Source organism: Cyanistes caeruleus, chromosome 5 (assembly GCF_971803275.1).
Source record: "Cyanistes caeruleus chromosome 5, bCyaCae1.hap1.1, whole genome shotgun sequence".
NCBI classification, from domain to species: Eukaryota; Metazoa; Chordata; class Aves; order Passeriformes; family Paridae; genus Cyanistes; species Cyanistes caeruleus.
This window is the reverse complement of record NC_141705.1, coordinates 21,372,207-21,385,566: the sequence shown is the minus strand read 5'-3', so window position 1 is coordinate 21,385,566 and position 13,360 is coordinate 21,372,207.

Genomic DNA, 13,360 nt, shown 5'->3' with positions numbered 1-13,360 from the left:
CAGTCTAAGATTCCTCTCTATAAGCATACCAATATGCTTATGCTAATGGCTGAATAGTTTTCACTGTAGCAGTAGGACAGACCACTCAATTTCATGTTTGTCAGTATATTATGTAGGCTATAAAAATGTAATGTGAAGGGTTAAGCATTATTTTTTTTTTGTAGGTCGTGCATTATGTTCCATTGATAAACTCCACAACGAAGCAGCAGCAGTGCACAGTCTTCTAATAACAGCTTTCAGCATCTGCTTTTATTTCTTATTCTTTCTATTATCAGCAGTAGTGCTGGTAGTGCTGTTTGCAGGTTGAGAGCTTTCAAAAAAACCAGTGAGAGGTGGTTACATTTCCAGAAGATTCACAAACTAAGGTGTTGTTTACAGTAGAATGATTAACAGAAATAAGGAATGAATTTTGATAGTTTTCTCTCCATTGAGAGTACAACACAAAAAAAAAACATCTGTGCAGATAAAGTGAAAGTGGTAGTAATGCATATGGTAGTGTACAGCACATCTGGTTTTGTATACCATCCAAGCAGAAAACTGGAAGGAAAAAACCTGCAAAACATTGGAACATGTTATATCTTTACCTTCAGTGCATTTCACCTCATTCTTTAAAATTAACTTCCTCCCCTTTCCTGTTACTTTAGTGATTTATTATCAAAATGGAGCACCTTAATCTCCTGGCAGGGTGGGAGTTCTTTACTAATAAGTCTTGTGTGATACAGTTCACTTTTACCACAGAAACAGATGTATGAAAATATAGTTCCTACCATTAACATAATAGATTGAAGTAATATAACCTGATGCAACACTGGGAAGAATGCAGCAGATTTAATTTTCCTATCCCTTCATAAGTGCTGAATTTAATTACTTGGGTGACATTCTTTCTGCAACAAGAAGGAGATTTTGTACCATATCAGTGAATTTACACAAGAAAAATATTTGGTCCAAACCTAGAGAGCACTTTCTTATCTACTTAACCACAGGTACATATGAGAAGGAAAATGGAAGTCTTTATTTAAAAAAAAATTAAAAATTCCTATTATTGTAAGACAGAAAGTGATTAATGAATTTTCTGAAGAATATGGATGTTGTAACCACCTACTCTTTTTGTATCTTACTGAGAAATGTCAAAAGATGCAGCAACAAAATTATCCCAAATCCATTCCCTTCCAGTTTCCAGTGTCTTACCCAGGCTTAGTAGCTGACAAAATTGTACTTGCCAAAAGTTAATGATAGCTGGTATTGTGTTGGCCCAAAAGAGTGATCATCATTTTAGCTAAGGTTATAATGACTCTTCCTGCCATTTACAGCTCACAGTTGGCAGACAACCTACAGCAACTGGATTTTTCTAACAAGCTATTCTCATGTACTTGTGTCAGTTCCATATTCCCTACTTTACAGATTTTTCTTCACTTGGATGGCTTGTTTTCAAGTTAAACATTTTTGCAGTTGACATTTGTTTTAGCAATTTATAGCTGTCCTGGGCATATATCCCAAGTCTCAGATTAAAGTGTTGTTGGGAGTGACATGAAGGAAAGTCTTCTATAAATCTTTCTGTAAAAAATTAAAAAAAACCCCAAAAACATTAAAAAAAAGGGTTCTCTGCTTAAATACTATGTGAGGATGATAAAGCAAAGATGGTGGGCAATTAATAATGGCATGGTTGGCATATTTTCACTCATTATAATTTATACCTGGTTAGGATTTGGATCAGTATCCCTGATAAGAAAACACTTTTCCAAACAAAACTCTTTGGAGTGTGCACTTTGCAGTAAGTATTACACTTAATTTTAGTTCAGAATGAAAATTATAGAGGCTGTAATATCAAATTCAGGTCAATAGGTCATATCTGATGTTGCCAACAATTATTCAAGAACCTTAAAACAGCAAAGCTTTTTTGTTACTGACCACCTGCTATTTTTAAAGCCCAGAGGGAATTTTACTTTAACATCCAAAGGGCTTTTTTAAACATATTTCACACATTTTCCACTAGCTTTTTGTTCAGATGTTGAAGCACCAAATACAAGATTGTTGTCACTTTGACAAGCGCATTACGTTCTCAGATACACATGAATTCCTACAGCAGAGGTGAAGAGGCAAGCAGTTATTCTGTGACAACAGTACTGATAAGAGGAGGTGAAAAAAATGTCTCTGTCTGTATTTTTGCCTGTGAGTATATGCTCCTGATTTGTATTATGCAAGGAGCCTGTGAGGCTGCCCTTACTATCCTAACTATGTATTTTATTTTCTTACCTATTGATTGTTTTTCCTTGTTTCTGCAAATAGAAACAGAACTCCTATCTTAATTAGGATACTGAAACATCAAGACTGCCAATATTTCTGCTGGTTTTGTATAAATGCCTTCTGTTATTGTACTACCATTTAGTTTTCCAACAAGAAACTAGGATTTCTCTCTCTACATGTAAATCATTATTTACTTTCATACCATGCAGCTGAACAAAAAGATATAAAATATTTGAGTAACCTTAAAGTCAGCAGAAATAACTGACCCTTTGGAAAAAGGCCTTGGGTTGTTTTCCTTTAGAGCAGTTATAGAAACATCAAGGTTAAGAGTTTATCCCTCACTCTTAACATTATATTTTCACTTCACTGTTACTCCATTGAGTAACTGGATAAAGGTGAAGCTTGAGGAGTGACAAGGAAGGTGACTCTTATAGGAGAAATTGATGTTAGGGTAGAGCTCTCTTCAGTCAGATTAATGGCTTGAATCAATGGATCTGAGATGTCCTTCTGTACCCAGAAATTCCTGCAGTTTCTGGTGTCCTTTTATTTCTATCTTTTGCTGCAAAATTAAAACATCTTTTGAGATATAACTTTTTGGGGTTTGCAAATCAAATAAAGGAAAAAGACTCCAAACCAACTGCAGCCTTTGCAAATAGTTGAAAAATTTCCAATGTGTAATATTTTTAAATAAATAAAACTAGATGTTATCATTGCAGATGTGACTTTAAAGGTTTATTGTGCAAGCAGAGTCCAGCAACGTTTTTTCACCATATCCTCTCCATTTTGACAACATTTGGTAAGATAAGAATCAAATTACTTGCTTTAAAATGCATACTGGTAATAATTCACTGGTATGACATTGTGAAATAGATTTTGAAATATTTTCCAAAATATTCAGTGACATGGCAATACAAGATTATTCACTGACAAAGAGTTAATAAATTCTAGTGCCCTAACATAAGATTTCTTCATAATCTAACTATGGAAATAAGAAAATGCCTTTAATAATTTCCCACAGCTATAAGAATTAAAAAATAATAAAGTGAAATATTTTTAAGACAGAAAGATGTTCACTGGCCGAAAAAAAAAAATGATAGTTTGAAAGAATCACAATATATGTGCTAGGATAAATGGTCTGATGTTTGAAAATATTGATGCATTAATTGGAACATCTTATTAAAAACTACCATTTAAAAAGACTAAATCACGTGAGAGAATTTGAATCATATCAGTTGTTTTTTATACAAATATAAAAAAATATTCAAAAATAAACCTACAATTTTTAGTATCAGAAATACAAATTATATAGTCAGAATCAGCCCTTCAATTTACATTTCCAGATTAAAAAGAGAATTAATATATTAGTATGTTACTCATTCTCTTTGTAAACTGTCAAGTGTAACAAAAAATGCAATAAATTTAGTCGTTCTCACATTAGAAAGGAGACTTATTGCAAAGACTTTTATTTTTTTTAAGCAAAGTACTTATTTCTTTAAAGATATTAAAACTGAAAGGGATAAGAAATGAAGACAAACAATTTGATCAAACAGAGTAGATCTCTAAAAGGCACTTTCAAACATGCGTGTCCTAGTGGAATCTATACCCTTGATACACAATGCAGGAAGACAAGCAAAACTTTTAAGAATGGGATTCACCAAAGCAATTCCCACATCATCAAAAGCTGCCTTAAGTTGTAAGCAGGAAAATCCCCCCTCTATCTGCTAGCAACCTTCCTCCTTATGCAGCCCAGAATATTATTCACATTCTTTACCTGCAGGGGCACATCGCTGGCTCATGTCAAACTTGGTGTCTGCCAGGGTCCCCCAGTCCTATTTTGCCAAGTTACTTTCCAGCTCCTTGGTGAAGGAATTTTCAGTTCCCTTTGTTGAACTTCAAAAGGTTTCTGTCAGGCCATTTCTCCTGCCTGACAAGGCAGCATGACTCTCCGGTGTATCAGCCACTCATCCCAGTTTTGTGTAATCACCAAATCCGCTGATAGTGTGCTCTGCCCCATCATCCAGATCATTAATGGAGATGTGGAACAGGACCTGATCCAGTGCTGATCTCTAGAATACATTGCCAGACACTCATCTCCAAGCAGAATTCATGCCTCTGATAAGTAGTTCAGTGATTATGATCCCAGATTATCATCTGGGTTATGGACTCAGAGACTTTCTCTTAAAACCCAGGTGTTCAAGAAAATCTACTCCTTTCTAGTGCAGACGTAGAATTTGGATTCAGTTTTCTGTTTTCCTGCAATTCTTAAACCTCTTTAAATTTTCATAAAAATACTCACTTTGGCCATAGACATCTATGGTCCAGCAACCTTAAGACCTGTGATTAATCAAGTTTGCAAGCACTGATTAAACACTGATTAAACTGGGAGAAAAAAGTGTCATAGACGCTAAGGCAGGTAACTGAGGAAAACCTTCACAAGGGCTTTGACATCAACTTGCCAAAATTCTAAAATATAAGCACCTGAAATAAAGGAAACTGGAACTGAACAGAGATGAAAAGGAGATTTTTTTATCTTAATAAAAAAGGATCATAAACTGGCATGTTCTATAAAGACAGTTATTATTCCAAATTCACTTTCTGGAAGAGAGGAATAGCACATAAATATATATAAAATCAGAAATCAAATGAAAAAAACATATTGATAAACTATGCCAAAAATCATAAATTTTGACAGATCAGAGTTACTGTGAGAAAGACCGACTGGAATAACAATTACTGAACACATAAATCGGATTTTGTGTATGTGTCAGTCTCAGATTTTCTACTGTTTTTATTTTATTCCACTGTGCAGAATGTCTTGAATGACCAAAATAATCTGAAGCAATTTAAGGACCTATTTAGAAAGCAGTTTACAAGGTGGAGTGAAATCTATGTCAAGCAAACTTGAAAGGCTTTGGTTGTTTGATTTAGATAAGCATACAAAGTGTGAATATTTATTTGAACCTATTTAACTTCTTGTAGCTTGTTTTTGTTCTGTATCCGAATGACTCTTTCAAAGCTATATTGGATGAAGATTTGTAATAGGAAAGAATGTATTAACAGCTTTTAAAGTGTTTGAACTTGAGCTGGAAGGAAATGTTTTCCTTTTTCGCCAATGAAGTATTACTCTACGTCTATAAAATACTGATATGTCACAGAATCACAGAATCACAGAATCACAGAATAAACTTAATAAGAAAGGACCCAGAGGAATCATGAAGTCCAACTCCTTCACAGCATCATTCCCACATCACACCATGTGCCTGAGAACATTGTCCAAATGCTTCTTGAGCTCTGTCAGGCTTGGTGCTGTGACCACTGCCCTGGGGAGCCTGTTCCAGTGCCCAAACACCCTCTGGGTGAAGAACATTTTTTTTAGGTTAACCTAAACCTCCCCGACACAACTTCAGGCCACACACTTAGGTCCAGTCACTGGTCACCAGGAAGAAGAGATCAGTGTCTGCCCCTTCTCATCCTCTCACAAGGAAGTTGTAGATTGCAGTGCAGTTTTCCCTCAGTCTCCTCCAGCCTGAAGAGGCCAAATGACCTCAGCTGCTCCTCACATGGCTTCCCCTCAAGGCCCTTCACCATCTTTGTTGCCCTCCTTTGGACACTCTCTAACAGCTTCAGATCCTTCTTACACTGTGGCACCCAAAACTGCACACAATATTCAAGATGAGGCTGCCCCAGCTCAGGGCAGAGCAGGACAATCCCCTCCCTTGCCTGGCTGGCCATGCTGGACCTGATGCCCCCCAGGACACGTTTGGCCCTCCTGGCTGCCAGGGCACTGCTGACTCATGTTCAGCTTGTCATGGACCAGAACCCCCAGGTCCCTTTCCATGACACTGTTTTTCAGGATCTCAGTCCCCAGTCTGTCCCTACATCCAGGTGCATCCACTATCCCAGGTGCAGAATCCAGCATTTTCCCTTGTTAAATGTCGCATGATTGCCCAACCCTCTGATTTGTCGAGGCCTCTCTGCAGGGCCTCTGCTTTTGAGGGAGTCAAGAGCTCCTCTCAGTTTTGTATCATCTGTAAACTTGCTCAGTCCTGTGTCCAACTACTTTTTGATGATATTGAAGAGGACAGGGCCGAGGATGGAGCTCTGTAGAACCCCACTAGTGACAGGTGAACAGCCTGATGTCACCCCATTCACTGTGACCCTTTGTGCCTAACCTGTGAGCCGGTTGCTCACACATCACATGATGTATTTATCCAAGAGATAATATCAAAAGCTTTACTGAAATACAAAAGGATTACATCCTCTGGTTTCCCATGACCAGCCAGGTGGGTTGTCTTGTCTTAAAAAGAAATCAAGTTTGATAAACAGAACTTTCCTTCCATTAAACTTTGCTGGATATGACCAGTCACTGTGTTGTCTTTTTCTTGTGTGGGCTTTTTCAATACCTTCCTGAATAATCTTCTCCATAACTTTACCGGTCACTGAAATGAGACTGACAGGCCTATTGTTTCCAGGGTTGTCCTTCCTGGCTTTCTTGAAAATCAGGACAACATTGACCAGCTTTCTGTCAGCTGGGACCTCTCCATATTCCTAAAACTGCTGAAAAATCAAGAGAGGTTTTGAGATGACATCAGCTCATTAATTTTGGATTCTTGGATGAATGCCTTTAGGCCCCGTCAATTTTTAGGGTCTGTCATCTGTGTTGCAGCAACGGTAAAGAATTCATTAAACATCTCTGCCTTGTCTATGTCTGTGTTTGTGAGGTGACCATTCCCATCCTGTAATGGTCTGATGTTGTTTTTACACTGCCTGTTGCCATAATATACTTGAAAAAAACTCCTTTTATCGTCCGCCAGAATCCTGGCCAACTTCAACTCCAATTGAACTTTGGATGTACAAATTTTCCCCCTACAGTGGCAAGCAGCATATCTGTATCTCCCCTATCACCTTGCCTTGTTTCTATTGAGCATACACCTTCCCATTTTGCCTTATTTCCAAGAGGGGGAATCTCTGTTCAGCCAGGGCAGCCTTCTGCCTCATCTGCTTGACTTGTGACATTTGGGAGTTGCCTGTTTTTGTGCCCCTAGGATGAGATGTTTAAAAAGTGACCAACACTGATGGACTCCAGCACCTGCAAAAACATTTTCCCTGGGGACTTTATCTACTGGTTCCTTGAGTGTAAGAAGTCTGCTCTTCTCATGTCCAGAGCTGAGGTTTTGCTCTCACTCTTTCTCCTGTCAAGGTGGATTATTGACTCGCTCACTTTGAGGTCACTGTGGAAAAGATGCCTGCCAATCACAAAATTCTCTCTGTTGACAAGGCAGCAGGTTGTGAAGGGTATCTTCCCAAGCTGGCTCACTTAGGACCTGTTCCATAAAGTTATTATCCAGGTTTCTTAGGAATATTCTGGCCCAGGTGGCACCAGCTGTGTGATGCTCCCAGTTAAATTCTGGCAAGTTGAAGTCTCCCATAAGGACACGGGCAATTGTCTCGGAAGTTTCCCTTAGTTCCTCAAGCAATAATTCATTGGTATCATCATCCTGGCTAGGATGTCTACAAAAGACTCCTATGATGTCATTTACATTATTTGTTTGCCTTTCATTCTTATCCAGAGGCTCTCAACTGCACCATTGCTATCTGCATCATGAAGATAAGAAAAAAAATTAAAAAACAGAGTGGAGACAAAGAGCATACCATCAAGTACAGAAGAGGGGAGGAGAGTTACTCAGGGTATAAATAGAGTGAGCTCAAAATCTCTGCCTTATTTTTTCTGGGCTATGAATGTTGATAATTGACCGTGGAATGAATGCATAATAAAAAGTTATATCACTCAAAACTAACTTTAGAACAAAGATACACATGAAAAGTAATATTGAAAAAGTTTTAAGAGGAATTCTTGCAGGTATTCACTGATAGGAATGTGTCCTAAGGATTAAAAAAACACCAGTGTATAGAATTAACTGAAGATAAGACTTATGTGAGCACTAGGCTATTTCTGTGTGCTATGTTCAACATCAGTTGTGGAAAAAGGCTTAGAACTATTTTAAGAGATCAAGTGAGAAAATACTTTGAAGGACTTAGGTTGGTTAGGAGCAGAAAATATGGGTTTAAGAAAAAAAGAAATTTATGCATTGGTGACTTTTTTTCCCTTGTAGAGTAAACCACTATAGCTTCTGAGTTGAAGAGAGAAAAATGAAACTACCATTTCAAATATTTTGGCAAGATTTACATTGCAGGTGTAGAAGTTTTATATTAATTAATAACTGAAACAATAGAATTATTCACTGTCTAATGGAAAATTAAGAAAGAAGTTTCTTACTGAAAATTTCAGAAAGCAGGGGTTCTTGCCTGGGTAGTGTAATAGAGTGTTTTTTGGGCAAGTGTGAGAGCTTCCCCAAAATCTTTTCTCCATGCAGTCATTTCAGTGTATTACAGGACTCTGAGACGAGCTCAGCCTCAGCAGGTCCAAAGAGACGCACAAAGAGTAGACATGAGCTGTTGAGGTTAGGGAATGAGACGTCTCATCTCATTTCATCATTTATACAATGAGTAGACAGAGATTTACTTGCATGTGTTACCAAAAAATTGTAGTGACTCTTTTAAACTTCCTTATTTTTGAGAATTTTCAGTAGTTTCTAACGTGTCTTTGATATTCAGCAGTCACCCTTCAAGCTCAGTGATTGAAGAGATGTCATGTTGTATTATTTCTATTTCCTGAGTAGATGAGCAAGTGAGCAATGTTTTTGTGGTGCTGCCCAGGCATGCTGCTACAACTGTTGGACCAAATGAACATAAATTGAGTTTGTGCCAAACAGACTTTGGCTTTCTCACTTCCTTGCAAAGAGTAAAGGACAGAGTTATCACATGAAATCTTGTATTGTTTAGAAGTGTTAGACCATGTTGTGGAGCTCCACAAATTATTAAAGCTGAATTTCAGTTGTCTTACTAAGAAAATTTGAGAACAGGGTTTGTGCTCTATCTTCCTCATTTTTCTAATTATGCCTGATCATTACAAATCCACCATCCTTCTTTTGTAAATTCCCTATCATAGGGAACAAGGGAACAAAAAAAGGAACAGAGAAGCAGAGCACCAAATCTAACACAAAACTGCAAATTTGTAGAGACAGATGTTGTAGATAAGTTCTGCTATGCACTGAAATAATAGTCCACAACAGTGGAGAAATGAAACACACAGGCTACAACCTTCCAAGACTGTCTTAATCTAATGTTGAAATAACATCATTGTTAGTGAATGCAGCTTTATTCCTTGTTCATTTGTCATCTTATTAAGTTCAGTGCATATCTAGGTCATGTATCATCTGGTTTTGTTCATAAAATGGAACTTAAAAACAGTTATTGTCTCTCTGTTAACACCAGCCAGCACATTTACAGTTATACCTTTTAACTTAAAATGTCCATCTTGTTGCAAAGCATAATTGGAAGAATACACACGTTGGGATGGAATTAGTTCTTTTCCAAACAGAGAAAAAACTCAATCACTGATGATACACAGCTCTGAAGGTATTGAGATAGAAAACCCACAGCCTCTTTCCTCTTCTAAATTATGAACAGCAGAGACATAAGTCAGTGTATGTTTCAACTAGAAAGAGTTTCTATGGTAGGGCTATTGGCTATCCAAGCCTCTATTTACTTCTGACACTACATACTGGCTGATGTCATTTTCATCTTTGTCTGCATTAATGAACAACATTTTCAGGTCTCAGAAGCAAGGAATTTCTTTTTATGAAAGAAAAAGGTTGCCTTGCCAGTCCTAAGCATACTGCCATCATATCATTACAGTAATGATTAATTTTAAAAAAAGAGCTCCAGGAGGGACAAGTGTTTCAAGTTTAATACATTATGAAAACAATTTCAGAGTATATTACTGAATTGGTATTAGTTTGATTAAAACTGATAGCAAAGCTTTCCTTTCCCCCGCATTTCACAATTGTGGTTTCAGGAGAGAGTCTGCAGCCAATATGCTTTAGTCTATGTGAAAGCAAAAATGGTTTTTGTGTCTTTTTCACATAGAAATATTATAGGGTTGCCTTTTTTTCTTCTGAAGGATTTTCATTAGGAGTTCAGAATAATAGGTCAGTGTTCAAAATATCCCATGACTGCAATGCTTTTTTCAAAGATCTGATTTAGGATTGAAATTGTGTAACTGTAGTGCAATAATGTGCTCGTTTCAAGTTTTCAGGGTCATCTTTTCTGTTTGCCAGGTCATCTGCAGAACTCATAGGCATGAGTGGTTAATGTAAATCAGAATATGCTTTGAAAATGAAAGGAAAATTCAAGAAAATCAGTTTTACATAAAGGCATAATGTTTTGGCATGCTGTTTTGATTATATATTTTTGTTTGGGAGGGGGTTTTGTAATTAGCATCAGAGGTTATTTATTCTTTCTCTAATAAAATAATTTGCTATAAATCCTACTATTGTACTTTTTTCTATCTTATCTAATAATTACATTTCTTAAATTTTAGTAAAATATATATCCTCTTGTTTTAAATTTGTGTTTCTTTAAAGATTGAACAGAGTTAAAGCAGCCAAGTTTTCAATAAGAGAAGATAACAGATAGCTGGGTGTTGCTCCTGTGTTACTGGTATGAGAAACATTTGCATCTGTTGATATCTTCTAATCAATTTACATGTCAAATAAAAGAAATAACTGGTAGCTACACAGATATTCTACAGATGGATGTTTGAAATTCAATAATGATGCATTTTATTTTGGTTTTCTTTTATTATTCTGGTGTCTGTTGTTTTGGCTTTATTAATTTTTTAATCAGAAGAACCCATAGCATTGCTGTTAAAGACACTGATGGATTTTAATTTATTTTAAATGCCATATATTATTGAAAAGGAGACAGAGAGGTGGGCAACAGCTGTTGGCAAGGCTTACAGCCATGTTGCAGTATATTTTACTCAAAAACCAAGCAGGTAGTACAGGGAAAACATGGTAGGAAAAGCTAGACAAGTTGAGTATCCCTATAAACTATAAGAAATTAACCTTTCCTTACACATTAGTTCTCTAAGGGTTATTGCAGGATGTAAAGATTTCTCAGTGTGTTGGCTTTTGTGGTTTAAGACGATAAACAATTATTAGAATTGGTATTAAAAAAATGATTAAATTTCTATTATTTATGTATTCAAAACATACCATTTTAAAACGTTGTATGAATGAATACTATGCCAAATATTTTGCTGTTAATACTTGAATAATGACTACAATACAAGTATTTTTGTAATTATCAGAGCTTCATCTTGTAGAGAAGTATCTGAAAGGTCCTCTGAAAGCTCATTTCAAAAGTAGTTTCTCTTTGGAAAGTAGAAATGTGAACCAGGAGGAATGACTGTCCAAAAATTCTAATCATAATTAGCTCTCGGTTTAAATATATTGAATATAATAAATACATTCAGGTATACAGCCACAAAGTCATCTTACTTTTAGCATTATCTAAAAAATTTCCACATTGAACATTGTCTTTAAAATTACAGTACTACCACATTGATCTGTTCATATCATCGAGAAACAGGTAAAAGCAAAAGATATAATTCTAAATGCAGAAGATAATAATTTTCCAAGGTTATATGACTGTCTTGCACCAGTTCACTGTTGTGTTGGGCTTATGTGGCCCAGTTTAGATTACCGAGGTGGCTTCTGTGAGAAGCTGCCAAAAGCTTCCCCCATGTCCAGCAGAGCCAATGCCAGACAGGTCCTGGATGGATGTGCTGCTGGCCAGGGCTGAGCCAATCAGAAATGGTCACAGCACCTCTGTGATAATGTATTTAAAAAGGAGAAAAAAGTTATTGCACAGGTGTAAGTGCAGTCAGAGGAGAGCAGGGTGAGAATATGTGGCAGGAACAGTTCTGCAGAAGGTCAGGGCAGGAGGGGAGGAGATACTCCAGACACTGGAGCTGAGATCCACCTGCAGTCCCCAGGTGAGACCCATGCCAGAGCAGGTGGATGCCTGAGAGGAGCCTGTGAACCCATGAGAGCCCTGTGCTGGAGCAGGGTCCTGGCAGGGACCTGCAGACCCGTGGAGAGAGGAGCTTTTGCTGGATCAGGTTTGCTGGCAGGATTTGTGACCCTGTGAGGGACTCACTACAGCTCTTTCTTATTTTACAAAAAAAGGTGAAAATTATTATCTCTTTGTTTAAATAAACTCTGTGGGGAGGAATGTGTGTTTTTAAAAGCTAAGATCATTCTAATGATTAGACCATATTCCTCATGTGATTTAACTTCAGTTTCATTGAAAATAATAGACTTTATGAAGCTATGTAGAGAGGCAGAATACGTTTAGTTCTGTTTCTACCTTTTCATCAGTTTTCATATTTAGAGGACTAGAGGCACCAAAGTGGGGCTTGCTCACAGCACTCCACAGAAACTCAGGTATTAAAGTTATTGTAAGCTGGCTGCAGGCAGGCAGGTCACAGTTTAGTGTTACTTTTAAGATGTTTTTTGAAGCTGAGGATTGAGAGGAAAACCAGGTCTTATTCCATTGTACTTACACTGGGCAAGGAGGACATAGAGTTTTGAAAACCCCAGAAAACCCATCCATCTACTTCACTGAATATTTTCCCATTACAGAAACCATTGACAAAAGATGCAGGCAGGTTCACAAGATGGGTGTCAGGTACATGCCAGGAACAGAAAATATCAGAATTGATGCTGAAGGTGGGAGGGTTCTCTGAAAGAGGAAATAGTACAAAAGTTCTGTTGAATTTTCATCTACAACAGCAAATACACACCAAGAGAGCCTCTGTGTTGTATGCCCCTATCCACAATAATTCATGATCATAAAACCTCAGAAATTAAAGCCACCAGCGTAAGAAGTCTGTGATGCATCACAAAAAAAATCTCATGCTTTTGTATTTTATTATTTGGAAAATTAAGAAAGAGGTTTTGTGGCAATTTGGTGCTTCTGGAAAAAGGGGACACAAGTTCCTTTATACTCATTTTACTCTTCTTGAAGATTTTTTACTACATTTAATGAAAGTGATATAGTAAATTCTTATGTCACAACTGGCATGAATCCTTTTGTTCCTAAACACCATAGCCTGCACTCCTCCACAACTGAGAAGTTCAGTTTACTGATACTTGCAGGTGTAAAGAGTGTGGAATCTCCTGAGAGAGATGAAAGTTGTGTTATATTA